This window comes from Ambystoma mexicanum, chromosome 7p, assembly GCF_040938575.1.
Source record: "Ambystoma mexicanum isolate Mex_15411 chromosome 7p, UKY_AmexF1_1, whole genome shotgun sequence".
Classification (NCBI taxonomy): Eukaryota; Metazoa; Chordata; class Amphibia; order Caudata; family Ambystomatidae; genus Ambystoma; species Ambystoma mexicanum.
The window spans coordinates 665,806,610-665,822,094 of NC_090939.1; the positions used below are offsets into that span (position 1 = coordinate 665,806,610).

The 15,485-nt window shown below is 45.0% G+C and overlaps 1 protein-coding gene across 1 annotated transcript in view; it reads right to left on the bottom strand.

Moving 5' to 3' along the window:
- LOC138526245 (arylsulfatase D-like) overlaps positions 1-15,485 on the bottom strand; it is a 567,118-nt gene that overhangs the window by 83,754 nt on the left and 467,879 nt on the right. The gene's annotated exons all lie outside the window — the stretch shown is intronic.

Here is a 15,485-nt window from a genome sequence, read left to right on the forward strand (position 1 = left end):
GTGCCAACATACTCCAGCTGGAGACATGTGCAATTTTGTTTTGCTCTTACCCAGGCTTTTTCAAGACACAGTTACATGTGCGTGATACAGCGATATGTATTTAATTCAATCAATATAATCCTGCACATATTCTACATACAGTACATAACTCAAGTAAAAGTGACTGTTGTCTCTTAGTAACCACACAACAATATTTCTTACACAAAAGTGCATTACAATCTGGGCGACTAATATTCAAATTGACATACTTAGTAGCTCTGCTGTGAGAGGAGTAGCTCTGTTGTGAGAGGGGGGCGAAGGAGAGATAAAGCAGAGTGGAGTTAGTTAAGTTAGGGTTGGGTTTATCATGCGCTTGAGTCAAGTTCTGGCAGAATCTGTGTCAAGTCCTGGATCTTACCTACAGAGATCAGAACTGAACTGTTCCTCCTTCAGTGGTCAAGACCTTAAGATTTTGACATAGTTTTATGACGCTGGTAAGTGGTGATTCTACAGTGATTCAACACTTTCGGTAAATTTTAGAGCACAGTTTCCAAAGAAAATGCAAAGTCACATTAGTAAACATAAGTAGCAAAATATGCAATGAACTGACTAAACCGGCATTTGCTAGGCAAAACAGATTAATACCCAGTCTGACTTTTACAGACAGACCACATGAAGACACGTTTGGATTCAGTAACAATAAGGTAAACTAATCAAGCAAAGAGAACCCCGACTTTGAATAGGATAAGGTGAACTTAACTAAATTATGGGCAAATGTAGACTGCATATCCTTGAATAATTTAATAGGATACTAATGTGACTTTGCATTTTTTTTTTAGAAACTGCCCTAAAATGCACTAAAAGTGTAGAATCATCGCTTACCAGCGTCATGAAACTAAGAACGTTTTTTAAGGTCTTGACCACTGAAGGAAGACCAGTTCAGTTAAAATCTCTATAGGTAAGATCCAACTAGGACTTGACACAAAGATTCTGACAGCACTTGACTTCAGCGCATGATAAACCTAACCCTAACTTAACTAACTCCACTATAGTTTATCTCTCCTTCCCCCCTCTCACAACAGAGCTACTCCTCTCACAACAGAGCTACTAAGTATGCCGATTTCAATATTAGATGCTCAGATGCTAATGCACTTTTATATATGAAAAATTGGTGCGTCATTACTAAGACAACAGTCACTTTTACTTGAGTTATGTACTGCATGTAGAATATGTGCAGGATTATATCTATTGAATTAAATACATATCGCTGTATCCCGCATATTAACTGTGCCTTGAAAAATCCTGGGTAAGTGCGAAACAATTTCACGTGCCTAAAGCTGCAGTATGTTGGCACCTTTCTAACAATTCTCAAAAAGTCACTTTGGTTTGCAACCAATAAACTACGCAAGATGTACTGCTCTATTGTTAGGCTAGGGGCAAGTAACTCAGCTTACTCACATTTAAAATTTAGATATGCACATTAATCGGGATATAGAGTTTGAATGTCAAGAACTTAATACCTTTTTAATTGAACTGAAGAGCACACACAAGGATTCCTTGGTTGACAAGAAAATACTAAAATATTAGTTGTAAAAGGATTACAGACACCAATTTCCATAGAACAGTTTTCACACCTTAAAATTGCCCAATTAAAGCTTCATTACAATGGGCATTATGGTTGCAATACAAAACATCACTGATTTTGTTTTATTTATGGTTAGCTAAGAAACTATAATCCCACTTAAATGCACTGCATCAGGCTGCAGGAGTGACATCACAAATGCCAATGTTGATATATTTGTGGAATTGAATATTGCATAACCAACGACATATTCCACCAACTCAATCTCAACCACTGAACTCCTTTCATCTATCTTCCTTTCTACCTGTGGTGTTCCCCAGGGGTCTAACCTCTCGCCCTGGCTTTTTAACCAATACCTGGCAACTATCGCCCACTGCATTGCCATTTTCTGCTCAAATTTCCAGTGCTACGCTGACAACACTCAACTCATTTTCAGGCTGGCCTCTGCCACCTCCTCTCTCATCTCTGATTGCCTAACTGCCATTCAAGATTGGTGTGCCGCCAATGATCTTTGTCTGAATGCAGCAAGACGGAGATCCTCCTCATCGGCACACCTTCACCATCCTTTCCCCTCACTCTCTGGCCGGCCTCCCTTGGCCCTCCTCCTACCCCCCACCTGCGAGGCTAAGAACCTCGGGGTCATCTTTGACTCCACCCTTTCCTTCTCCGCCCACATCTCTGAGGTCTCTAAAAAATCAAATTTCCGACTGCACCTCCTCAGAGGTACTCTGCCTTTCCTCTCCATCCCCCAGAAGCTCATGGTAGCCCAAGCTCTGGTTCTCTCTAGCTTGGACTATTGTAACAGCCTCTTTCTAAATCTACCTGACTCTACTCTCCACCCTCTGCACCTAATCCAAAACAGGACTGCGAGACTTGTCCTTGGCCTCAAGCCCTGGGATCGTATCTCTCCAGCTCTGAAATCTCTCCACTGGCTCCCAGTGGATGCAAGGATTACATTTAAAACCCTCTATATTGTCCACAAGGCTTTCTGGGGCCTGGGTCCAAAATACCCTCAGCTATCCTTCCGCAAATACCTCCCCTCTCGAGCTCTTCACTCCTGTACCTCCAACTTCCTCAGGGTCAGTCGTTTTTCTAAGAAACGAGCTGGGGGTAGATCTCGGTCTTCGGCTGGGGCCTCCCTCTGGAACAGCCTCCCTGCCACTCTAAAACTTGAGGAGAACCATCTCCGGTTCCGGAAGCACCTCAAGACCTTCCTCTTTTCTTCTGCCTTCGCTCCCCCTCTCCCCTGCTGATCTGTTCTCTCTTGGCACCGTGCACCTGGCCACCCTCTGTCCTTTGGGCCCAGGTACCTGCTCATCCTGCCACCCTCCCGCACTGCCTCCGGGCCACTCCTTGCACTGGGGTCTGTATCTGTACCCATACAGCCCCCCCTTTTTCTTCCTGCACTTATCAGACCTACCCTGTCTGCTGCCTTAAACCTAGCACTTGCAAATTGCTGGATGCACTACCACTGTTTGTTGCCTTTATTATTTATTTATTGTTATTTATCTGTTTCTCCTCTGCTTTGCACTTTCCACTTCTCCCCCCTTCGATGCACTTTTCCCCTCCCCCCTCTCCCATGCACTTGCGTGTTCTCCATGTCACTGGGCCTAGTAAGATCGCCGTTTTGTTCTCCCCTGCTCCCCTCCCTTGCCTTGTCGCGCTCTGAAACTCTTGTGTACGAGCGCAATAGAAATAAAATATCAATCAATCAAAAATAAAGCACATTGCTGTAGCCATAGTGCACATTACCTGCAGGGCACAGCTGTGGCCAAGCTTTTGGGGCACTGCACAAACAATACCCCCTTTCCCAGTACCCACGATGCATGACCTATGGCCAGATCTAATTTATGCTGTGTAAAGGTCAGAGCCTATGGCCATGCCTTGTGTGCGGTATCCCTGCTCCCAGTATCTTCAACTCATGGTCTGAAAAACAAAATATGTGCCTATTGCACAGTATACCTGCCCAGGGAAACCATCAGGGATATCATCACTAATATTATGTGTGTGATCTAGTGCGAGGACAGGATCCATCTGCTTCCACCGAACCACTCCTCAGAATTCCTCACAAGTTGAAAATTCCACCAACTCAATCTCACCCACTGAACTCCTCTTCCCTGGTCCCACCCACCGATTCTGGTTTTGTCAACCCCACTAGACATGTTCCGTTTGCTAATGGGGATTTCACCTCCCCTTGCACCTACCCAACCCAGTCCAAACCATGCACTCAATGGGGGCTCCACCGCCCACGACCCGCAATGAGAACCAGCCCATCCCATGCCACCTAACTGCACTCCCTATCTCATGCCCCATACTACCTAACTCCACTCCCCCACTGCCCTTCTCTGATCTCCTCACCAATTCATCCTCTTTTCACTGCGCTCCACTTCTTGGCTTTGCACATCAAACACTGGTCATCAAAAGTGGACAATACTCTGACCAGCCCTATGTTCCCTGCAGATGCCAGGCGATGCCTGTTAGTTCGGTGACCTGTGTTCGGCAAAGATGGAGTCAGTGAATCCAGCTTTGTCGAACACGGTTAAATCCGCTTTTACATTTTGGATCATGACTACATTGTCCCTTGCCCTCGGGTTTTTACTGGGAGTTTGTAATATTTTGTTTTCATTACTGCAGTCCAGAATTTGGTCTTGCTAGAGAACCCTAGAATTCCTTAATTAAAGTGTAGTTAGTGCATGTCTAGCTTTTGCTGGAATACTTTGACCGTGCACTCTATGCAGAGTCTTTTAAATGATCATGTTGTGTGCGTAGTAAGTCCGTCACTGTGCCTTTTATGCAGTACCTCACCCCAAATAACCATAGGTCTCAACTTGCTGCACTGCCCTCTGCACTACCCCTGCCCACAGTAACCATTGCAGCCATGCCCCAAGCACAATACACCTAGCCATAATACCTAAAGAGCATGGCCAGCTACCATGCGTTGTGAGCACTGAGGTTTCCCTGCTAACAGGAACCAGAGGACAAGACCTAGGGCTATCTCCTATCAGTACTGCACATAGGGTACGGCTGAGTCGCATGAATGAGAGATGGACACAGGATAGGTCTTCAAACAGGGTTTATAGTAGTCTGTTACACTCAACTGGAAAAGTTAAACTTAAAAAACAAATTGCACCAAAGTAGAGGAAGGATCAACTTTCATTAGCAAATGTGTGCAAATGTCAATATTGGAACACTTTGTCCCCTCACCAGTTCCCTGCGAGATAGAAGTGATTAGACCATAAAGTAGTCCCAGTACTGAGGTGTTTATGTGCCTTTCTCACTTCTTTCTTGACTCTGCTCTGTAGTATGATCTTCTTTGCGCCATTCTTGCTAGCTCCTGGGAGACCTCTGCTCCAGGTCTCTAAGGTCCTACGAGCGCTGGCATGCTAGGCCTGGTGGTCGCAAAGATTGGGTTTAGTTAGCGGCTGTACAGGTTCTAAAGTGGTTGCCAGGGTCTGGGCAACCAGGAGCTTCCTACATGCTCAAGCTTTTCCTTCCACTTGCTTCCCAACCCAGGGTTCGATCTCTAGTTCCCTATGACTTGTCCTTGTCTACCTCCTCGAAGGTCCACAACAGTCTTGTTCCTGTGGAGAACCCTGCTTCCTCTCTAAACCGCTTATTTTCTCTCTCCTATCCACCTAGTTGTCGATTCCCCACGTACCTTTAATTCCACCTCTTCACTCAAACCCAATAGATGGAGGCTGAGTATCTTCCTAAACGTTCTTCACCAACCCCTTCTCCCCACTAATCTTCTTGTCCATCCCCAAACTACAATCACCCCCCCTCCTCCTTGACCTCCAAGTCTTCATTTACTCCCTTGGACTCCTCCTCGGTCTTTTTTCCAAACTTCTCTTCATTGATATTCTGTTTTTCTCCTAATAACTCCTTCATTTCTACTATACACCACATCCTTATTTTGTTCCCGATTTCTCCTGACATTTTCTTCCGCTTACTCCCCACTGCACTTTTACCATATCTCCTCCTATCCCAGTTACTGCTGCTTCCTTCTGTACATCTCTCTATAACCGGCTCTGCTCAGCTCATGCTCCTTCAGCTCTTTTCTGAACCACGCTGTGGATTTTTTTCTGCTCTGTCCTCAAACTTCCTCTCTCCCCCTATGCTCCTGCTGGTTTACATAGGGCCGTGGGCACTCCCTGAGGCATGTTTCTTCCCCAGTCATTTTCATGCGGTAGAGTACTCTTCTCAAAGGACACAAACAATATGAAATTCAAAACCAGTGTTTTATTGAGGTGTTTGACAAAGAATGGTGCAAAGGGTTAACTCAAGCAAAGAGTCCAAATGGTAATCTCTATGATTGGTCCAAATTATCAGAGTACAATTGAAAGTCCCACAAAAGGTCACTAGGTTTTTCTCTGCCATCAATCACAGTATTTTGTGCCAAGTGGAGTTTCCATGTCAGTTAATGGATTGGTTGTAGCTTGGATCTCTTCATATGCTCTTTTTTGTTGTACTGCTTTCAGTTCTCCCTGTTGGCAGACCAGGCTGTGCACAGTGCTCGCAATCTCTACCAAAAGCGAGACCTGGTTGGAGACTCCACAGGCTGATGTCTAGGCTCTTGACCATGTCCCGACTCAAGGGTCCTGGTCCTACAGCCCACCATCCGGCTACCACTGGTCTCCTTTTGCACCTTCATGAGCTTCTTCCTGGGAGACCTTTTTCTTGTGTCTGCCCTCCATCTTCACGCTGCACTGCTCTGCACTGAGGCACTGTTGCTCTGGCACTAGCCACTTTAGATTGTTCTGCCTGACCTTATGCTGGTAAGTGTCATTGCCGTTCTGTTTACAGTGCAATAGAGACTAGCAGAATGTGAAGTATTTTGCACCTGTGGTGCCTGTCCTAAATGACTTGAAAGGCTGCTAATTTCACCAATACTTTCAACAATATTTTGTATATACTTGAATATGCTTGAAGGGCCAGATGTAGCTGTGGCATCAATGTGATGAACCCCCCTGACCTCGGTCCCCTGCCTTCAGCCTCAGTCCTGGGTGTTGCGGGGTGTGAATGGAAGATTCTTATCCACAGCTGCAGCAAAGAGAAATTGGTGTTATCCAGCCCTCATGGTCACGTGTCCAGACATCGCAATGGTCATGCAGCAATATCATCACAGTGTAGGCTTCTGTGTATAACAATGATTCCATTTGTGATGGGGGAATTACTAATGTTATGTGTGCTACGGTTCTGTGTGTTTGGTTGGTGTCAAGCGATACACAGTCCAAGCCTTCACAGATATAGAAAGATATCTTGTTCCTAGTAGGTGCAAAGGCTATGGGAGTGAGTCGACTGCTCTCACACAGTATTTCTCTGAATGCAGCTTGGGGTATCTACTTTATGCTCCTGGCACCTCCTCTGAAAGACTACTGCTTCAGTAATAAAGTGTGACCCTCTAATTGACCGTTTATGTGTATTTTACTACTGTGGACAAAATGAAAAGGGTCGCTCAACACCAGAGTGACCTTGTCTCCGAGCACACTCTTGTGCATATCAATATGCAAATTTGAATATTACCTTTCAATTATGGTGTACTCTTATGTCGTTTGGTTAATTTTTTAATGATACAAAACAAAATACATTTCCAAACCGGAATTTTTCTATTACTCGCAATTAGCCATTGTAATTTTTCTGTGTACATGGTACCTGTTTCATTGCATTAATAAATAAACTATTCTTTCTTGGTTTTGAAATCCCAGGTATAATTCTTTACAACATGCAAACAAAATATAGTCAGAGAGTTGACCACTCAAGTTTTCATGATTAGCCCATAGTTTCCTATGATTGGTTGCCCACATATATGTCTCTTTTTGTGGGTTAATTCCCTGATTTGTTCTGATGGTGGTAATCCAAATGTGTGGCTTCCTTTCTTTCAATTTTAAGTGCTTTTATGTTGGTTTTTAATGCACAACGCGTTTCGGCTATTCCAGCCCTTCAACAGGTGTGGTCAAATCATAAGTTGTGATAAACAAATTTCTAGAATTTAAGAGGAGAAGAGTTCTGATCAGTATCATGTTTCACTCTGTGTTCCTTATTTCTTAAAACATTCTTCTAAAGATTTTGATTCAAAATAATTCTGACCTTCAGCTTCACTGATACTCGAGATGCAGTATTCTGCCAAACATCTTCCACATTTGTAAATAGACGGTGGATTCCTAGTAGTTTATCTTTCCTTAGCGTGCAACGAAGTGTCTTTTGGTTAAGTCTGAAGAAAACAATATGGAATTGTTTTGACTCAAATCAGTCTTTTTTACGAGGCATTCTGGTGTGAGTTTTGCACCGGGATGAGTCGCTTGTGTGAAAGCGCTGGGTCCCAGTGTCAAAACCCTGATTATTTTAGTTTTCAGGCTGAGTAAAGGTTAGAGCGCATAGGACTCATATGCTCACCTCTGTGCTTGAATTCCCGTGCCGTGCGTACCGCGGCCGCTATGTGAATTCAGTCAGCTGCTCGCCGATCGTTAATCTCGTCTTCCTTCTATCCTTCTCCGTAATCCACTGCTTAGTGTCACTATTTTACTACTGTGGCCACGATTGTCACTGGCAATCCATCAGTTATAGTTTTGTGAATCCCTTAAAGAGACAATAGGACAAAGTGTTCCTGCCTGAAAAATATGCCTGCTACACTTTGGCAAGTGCCTAATGTGCCTTTGTGGCAACCCTCAGCCTCCTTCAACTGGTATGGTGGGGCTAGACAGGGGATCCCTCCCCACACTGCCCACAGGTTTATCATCATATAGTGGTGGCAGCACCTGCCCCCTTGACTACACTACCATTTACATCCAGGGTCATGATGGGGAAGGGCCTATAATTATGCTCAATTGGTACTGTAAAGCGGGATCTTCATATCATGCCCTGATCGCAATATTTGGTCACAGTACCAACGGGGCTTGGCTACATACTAAACGCATGTGTGGGTACTGCACACAGGGCATGATCTTTGGCTATGTCACTCATGTAGTGGTTATTGAAGGCGAAAACCAATGATAAATCCATAATTGAATACTAATAAAGAAAAATTCAATTTTCAGATAGACACTGATTATTAATCGAATAAAGTTGATCCCGCCTCTTATGTTATTGCCCTCTTTAGTTATTTTAGCTGACTCTTTTGGACATCCCTGAACCCATTTGGCCTTGTCAGTGCTCGTTTTCCCATTGACGGATTTGTGCATGTGCTCTATGGATTGAGGGATAAGATACCGACCAGCAGGATTACCATGCCAAGGACAGGCACCCGCGTGGTGAAATAAACCAGACTGGACTGGCAAGGACAATGGGGTTGCTCAAAAAGGACTGAAAGTCATCATGGGAGTGGAGATCTAACAACAGTCAGCAAGGATTGGCAGGCCAGATGTTTTCATATGATGTCTTGAACATAGTGGACACTAATAAAAGGATTATGTTTTAATTAATTGATTCATTGTTTTGGCGGGACATGGGATAAATGTAGTTTTCTTGATTTTTCCTAGGTGAGGTCACCGATGGTCTATAAAGGTATGGGTTCATGAGGGTGGGTCAGGTCAGTGCACTTAGATCCCGTTTGGTTTATATTGCTGATTCCTTGACTTGCAAGACAACGAATAAAGATGCCTACATTTTAGTTTATCATCACCTACAATTGATGCATGAGCCTGATTTCTCCTACAAATCTGGAGTCGCAACTTGGACCTGTCGTGCAATGCGGCAGCACCACAAACTGGAGGGCTGCCTCTCGAATGACCCATGCACAACAAATGAAGAGGTATGGCGTCCTGTTTTAAAGCTCCAAGGGGTGGTCAAGAAAATTGTGTTCTGATGTAGATGTGGGAAAATCAAACCATTTTGATTTCTGGTAATTCTAGTCCGGTACGGATCTGTTGAATCTGTTAATTCTAGTTTGGTATTGGGCAAAATGACCTCTGGTAATCGGGTTTTAGTTTTAAAGGAAGAGGAATTACTAATGGGATAATGCACTGGCAATGGAAGGTTTGAAGTAGCCTGTATAATAGGATCAGATGGGGCAACTTCAGAGTCTGTGCCCCAAACCCTGTCAGGACCACTCAGCAATGTCTCATTAATCCCTCATGCCACTCAGGATGGTTTAGAAAGTGGTGTCACACTGTGTGTTAAACGGGGCAGATGAAATGTAAATGTGGGGTTCGAATTTGGCATAGACATGAGCAAAGAGTGGTCGAAGTAGGTACCCGCACAAGCTAAGGGTACACTTGCCGATTACATTCTTACAAATTATAACAGTGTTACGTGCAAGTTTCTTGAAGACTGGCATGATCTGATGGGGGAAAATAGGCACACTCTGTTCCTATTAGAGGGAATTTTTAATTGGGGGAAATTGGCAGCTCTGAGCCGTGCCTTAGAAGCAGGTAAAGGGAAAGTAGAGACAGTGGAGGACATATGACATGTTGTATGAGAAGGCTTCAGACAGACAGAATACATTGAAGCTTGCACGGCTAACGGATTCAAATGAGCGATTAAGACATACATTTTTGAAGAGCGAGGGAACAACTGATGCAAATCAGTCCTCCTTGCTGATCTGTCCTCTGATTGTAGCTGACAAACAAGATGACTAGACTTATTCACTAATGTTTGCATGCCAGTGAAGGGAGCTCTAGGGGTCGCTCCGACCAATTCAGCTCCAATAGCTTCTAAGGCTCCTGCACTACCACCTCAGCTGGATCTGGTATGGGTGACATCACAACCTACAGTGAACACTCAGCAGGGTGGGCCTGCAGGTCTAACGTGTGCGCAAATTGTTTTACAGCATGCTGAAATGGCTATTACAATAGTATGTAAAGGCCAGTAACCCCTTCAATCATCAGCAAAGGCAGAAGACGTTTTAAAGTTTGTTATAAGAAAGTTATCTAAAGCACCAACTTTAGGGCTGCCTACTCATAAGAAGACATTTGCATTGTTCTGCCATGAAAAGGAGGCACCTAAAGGGCTGCACCTTAAGCTGAAGGCCCCCTGTAAACGTGTGTTGCATAGGGGACCCTTCAAAAGTAAACAAAAGGAATTCTGCAGGGAGCGAGTTGAGTGCCATTTTTTCAATTTGAAGTCAGCATGGCCCTCACTTAGGATGGCTGAGCTGACGGTCCAATCAAAAACAACAAAAAATACCTGGTTGATCATACCCCATGGCCAGGAGGAGCACCACACTCTTCCAGTCACCGGTGGCGCCCGTGCTCTCTATTTACATAGTGCCCTGTTGCTAGAAGGGGTGCTGCAGTTCATATGACAGCCATAGCCTAGGCACTGTGGATCAGCGCTCCCAATGAGAAATGGGAGCACTCTCTTGTCACCGCCACAGTCAGGACCTTCATGGGTGCTCCCCGTGTGAAGGGGTAGCACCACACAAACATCTCCGCCCTCCCCAAGCCACAGGAACTTATATGTGGTGCTCCCCAGTGAATAAGGGAGTGCCGCGTGAGTGTTACAGGGCCCACCTTCTGACACAGTGTACCCACTCTGAATCCCTGTGCCATTTCTGGCATATGTAGCCTGGGCTAGTAGACTTTGCTGGGGTCCCCTACAGCTTCAATAAGTGCCGGGCATTCCTGGCATATGTGACATGCCAAGAACTCCCATCAGCGGCCCTCACTCTGCAGCTGCTCATTCTGGTATGCCTCTGGCATATACAACAGCCTGGCTTGGAAGATCTTTCGGCCCCCACATGCTGCTGCTGCCCTGAGAAAAGCCATCTATTATCTCACGAGCTCAGTCATCTGTGGCAAAGAGGACCATATGGTGGCCCTGGGTAGCCATGAGTTGCCTTCCAAGTAAGGACTCTTTATTTTTATATGTTTCTAGTATAAAGTGAACTTCATAAGGACTATATATATTTTAAAGGAGTCTTTTTTTCTTTTTCATTAACATTTTATAGTGTGTAATGTGTGATTTACCCCTTTTCATAAAATATAAAACCACTAAGAGATGCTACACCAGCATTCCTTTTCCCAACTTTCCTTATTTGTAGTCCATTTACACTGCACCTATTTTTGTTTCCTGGCTCAGTCCATATCCCAGTGTGGCACACCCAGGGCGATTACAGAAATCAGGTAAGTGGGCATGTCGCAAACAGGTAAGTGGCGGGTACTGAGTAGCCAGAAAAGTAGTGTGCCCATCTATACCTGCTTTGCGCCGAGTGGAAGAACTACCTCACCCACCTGATACATTTTTTGGAGCCAATTCTGAGATCACCATGTGGCGTGCCTATACCAACCCCACCTACTGACTTGAGCATTCCTATCTGCCAATTTGGGGTTAGCGTGTATTTTGCCAGACTGCATTTCTGTTTTTATACATCAGTTATTTTGTGCAATATTTGGGAATAGGGTTGATTTGTGTATGAGCATAATCCTTGTGTTGTGATTTCACCGGATTTGCCAACCAGAGGAGAGTCAGGCACCATCATCAAGGATCGACTTCTGGTAGTCAGCTGGTCAGAGGGTCAGGAGTTAAAGCCAGAAATCAGAACAAAGACAGCCTTTAACAGCAACATGCTTTATCTAAAATGAGGTGAGGTGTTAAAGCATTGCTTTATCTAAGGTGACGTCCCATGGAGCACCCCCCCCAGCATCAGGTACTGAAGTTGACTGAGTGTCTGCAATCCTTCACTGGCACAGTCAAGTGCCTGGGTAAAGCCCTTTGCCTAGCTGCCACCATTATCCTGGTCTGCTTTGGGACCCGAGAGGTCTGACTAGAGACGTTGCCCCTTACCATAAATGGGGAGAAGATTTGTGGAGCAGGTGAGGTATATGTTTGGAGTCGAAGTGGATCTGCTGTGTGATTATGCGTGTTTGTCATTGGTGAGCAGAGTGGTTAATGTGTGGAGTGAATATGTATTGTATGGTACCAGGTGAAAGGAGAGTGTTTGATCAGTTTGTGGGAGGAGAGTAGTCATGGGAGGGTGTGACTAGTAAAAGGATAAAGTGAGTAGTAGTGGGAGGAGGAGAGTAGTAGTGGAAGGAGGAGTGCAGTAGGAGGGGGTAGTAGCCTAGACGAGGGGAGTAGCAGTGCCAGGGAGAGGACTAGTAGTAGTGCAGAGGAGGGGAGTGGTGGCAGAGAAGAGTAGTAGTGATTGTAGATTGTAATTGAGACGAGAGAGGAGGCGTGACCCTCGAGGGTCAGTGACCCGGTTATTATATCACCAGGCATTTCTGTCACAAATAACGAGGAAACAATTATTAACTTCAGATTAATAAAACTAAGAAAATAAAAGCCGGCATAAATAATTGAAGGGCACCAAGAACTTAAAAGTGATGCAATCGCCAGGTATTGATAAAGACTCCGATTGCTTCACGGAGTACTCAAGTGTACATCCCACCATGACTAGGGAGAGACCGGCTGTAGCAGGGAATGGGGTGGAGCCGGGAGAAGCAGCACTGTATACTGCCTAAACAGAAATCTGTGCGATGGAAAATAGCCAGCCCCCGGCGATACTCAGAGAGGGAGTAGGTGACATGATGGACCATGAGTATTTGTTAAAGGGTGTGCCCGCTTCCAAACAAGAACCAAAAAAAAACAGGTCTATAGTATATTGAGGGGTTCGAATGAGGGAGTTCTGCAGGATCCCGGTTAACGATGGGCATAGGGAGAATCCTTCCGATAGTGTCAAGAGAGTGGGAAAGCACGGCTTGAGTAGTACCAGTGTATCCAAGTATGAAAATCTCTTGGAGTCGGGCTGGGGCATTGCCCAGTGTTCTACTTACTCACACTTGGAGAAGCAACAGGCTTGGTCATCACTTCAGGCTTTAAGGAAACAGATTGTTACTGGAGTGGAATTTTCTGGAAGGAAGGCACCTGGTCTTAACTAGATTCGGATTGTGTGTGTGGCCAAATCAGTCAACCGCTCCCCAGCAGGAGCTCAGGAGCAGGATACCCCACATTGCAAATAGGAGGCACAGGCATGTGGCACGTACAACCCCGTTGTTGCTGGTCACTGTATTTTGGGTCTGTAGTGGCTAAATCAGACTCTTGGAAAGGAATAAACCCATGGACCAAGTCTGAGCTACCAACGGTCAGTTGTAATCACCATATTGATATATATTGTAATCTTAGGGGCCCATATTGAACCATTTCTTTGCTTTAAGGTCTTCGGAATCGGGGGAGCCTTTCTATAGGGTGTGGCTGGTGCGCTATGTGTAGGACATTTATTTTTATAACAGACGGAGACACGAGACACTTAAATAGCACACCACAGGATATGCACGGGCGACTCAAAAGGACAACAACATTGAGGAACTGAGTGGTAACTGATTGTAGCTTGCCCTCACCTCATAGCTGGATACTGGGATTCTAAAGACCATTATAGCATTCTGCATATGACGAGCAGCAAAAAGAAAAGTCCCCCAGCTGGGCATGCTGCGGCTCTCCAGGCGTGTTCTAACACATTGCAAAGACTTTGGGCTGTAGATCATGCAGCAACTGCATCTGCTGGTCCAAAGAAAGTTCTTCCTTTATCTGGGTCACAAGCAGAAGGGTCAGTCATGGCCGCATCCAAGGAAGACTTCACAAAAAGCTTTTAGGACTTCCAAGAGAAACGTTCTGCATCTTTTTAATCGCAGTTTTACACATTTACCACAGAAAAAAGGCAGTCACTCACAGATTTTAGTAAGGAAATTTCAACTTTGGGTGCTCGTGTTAACACAAATGAGAAAGCCATTGAAGAACTGGTACAGGTCAGTAGACAAACAGATGTCACAATTGAAGATCTGGCAAGGGTAGCACATAACCTTGAACTGCAATGCAAAGATTTGGACAATAGATATCGTCGTTCCAATATCCGAATTCCGAATCTTACAGAAATAGTAACGTATCTGGAGCTTAAGGACGCTGTCAAGCATTTCTTCTCAGACTTAATACTGGGCAATGATCCGACTACAATCATGCTTGACAGGGTACACAGGTTGGGCCAGAAGAGATCGGAACACGGTGCACGACCGCAAGGTGTTATAGCTGGTTGCGCATTATATCGGCACAAAGAATAAATTCTCTTTGTGGAAAAAGTGACAGGTCGTTCTATCACGCAGTATGTTCCTTGGGAAGGTGTGTTCAGAGATCGACAAGGGCGCAGACATAGGGGAACAAAAAGGGAAGACTGGAGAGTTCGAATAAGGCGTCTGATACTGAAGTCATCATCTCAGGCTAGCAGTGAAACATAATTCAAAAGTGATGGTCAGAAAAGCGGCAATCCTAATACAGACATTATCGGAGCAGGACATCTTGGATTTTATCTGTTCAGGTAACAGATGGGGGTTTTAGGATACCCTGCACTTTACCCTGGGGGAAATATTGACCCTCAGCTGGTGGTTTTTACCGCAGAATACAGTAGGTTCTGCGGCTCACACCTGGGGATACTGAATGGTGGAACAGGGGAACATTTCCAGTTGGAGAAAGGAATGTTAGTGGTTGGGGAGGGAAAGGGTGGTGGGATACCGTGGTGAATGGGGCTTTATATGGACAGTGAGCAATGTACAGGTTCAGTCTGTATATATAGTGTCGCTGTGGACTGGACGTCAATTGTGTATAGTTCAGATGTCCAACGCTTAATATTAGGGGTTTAAAAACCCTGATAAAGCGTAGAAGGCTTGAGGCCTTCCTGGGGCGCCACCAAACAGACTCAGTGGTGCTCCAGGAGACTCATTTGTGTATTGATAGGCACAAAATATGTTGGCGTCATTACCTTTTATTGATCAAGTGAATGCGTTCTAGAAAGTCGCTGGGGTGTTAACTGCAATAAGATCAGGGTCCCCACTCAAAATGCTACGCTGAAAGGCCCACAAAGGTCATTATGCTATCATGGTGGTAGAGCTAGAGTATTTCACTTCAACAGTGGCTTCGATATATGCCCCTAATGTTGGCCAAGAGGGCTTCATGAGTAGGACTCTCACACAATTAGAATCTTTCATGGTGGGAGAGTTGG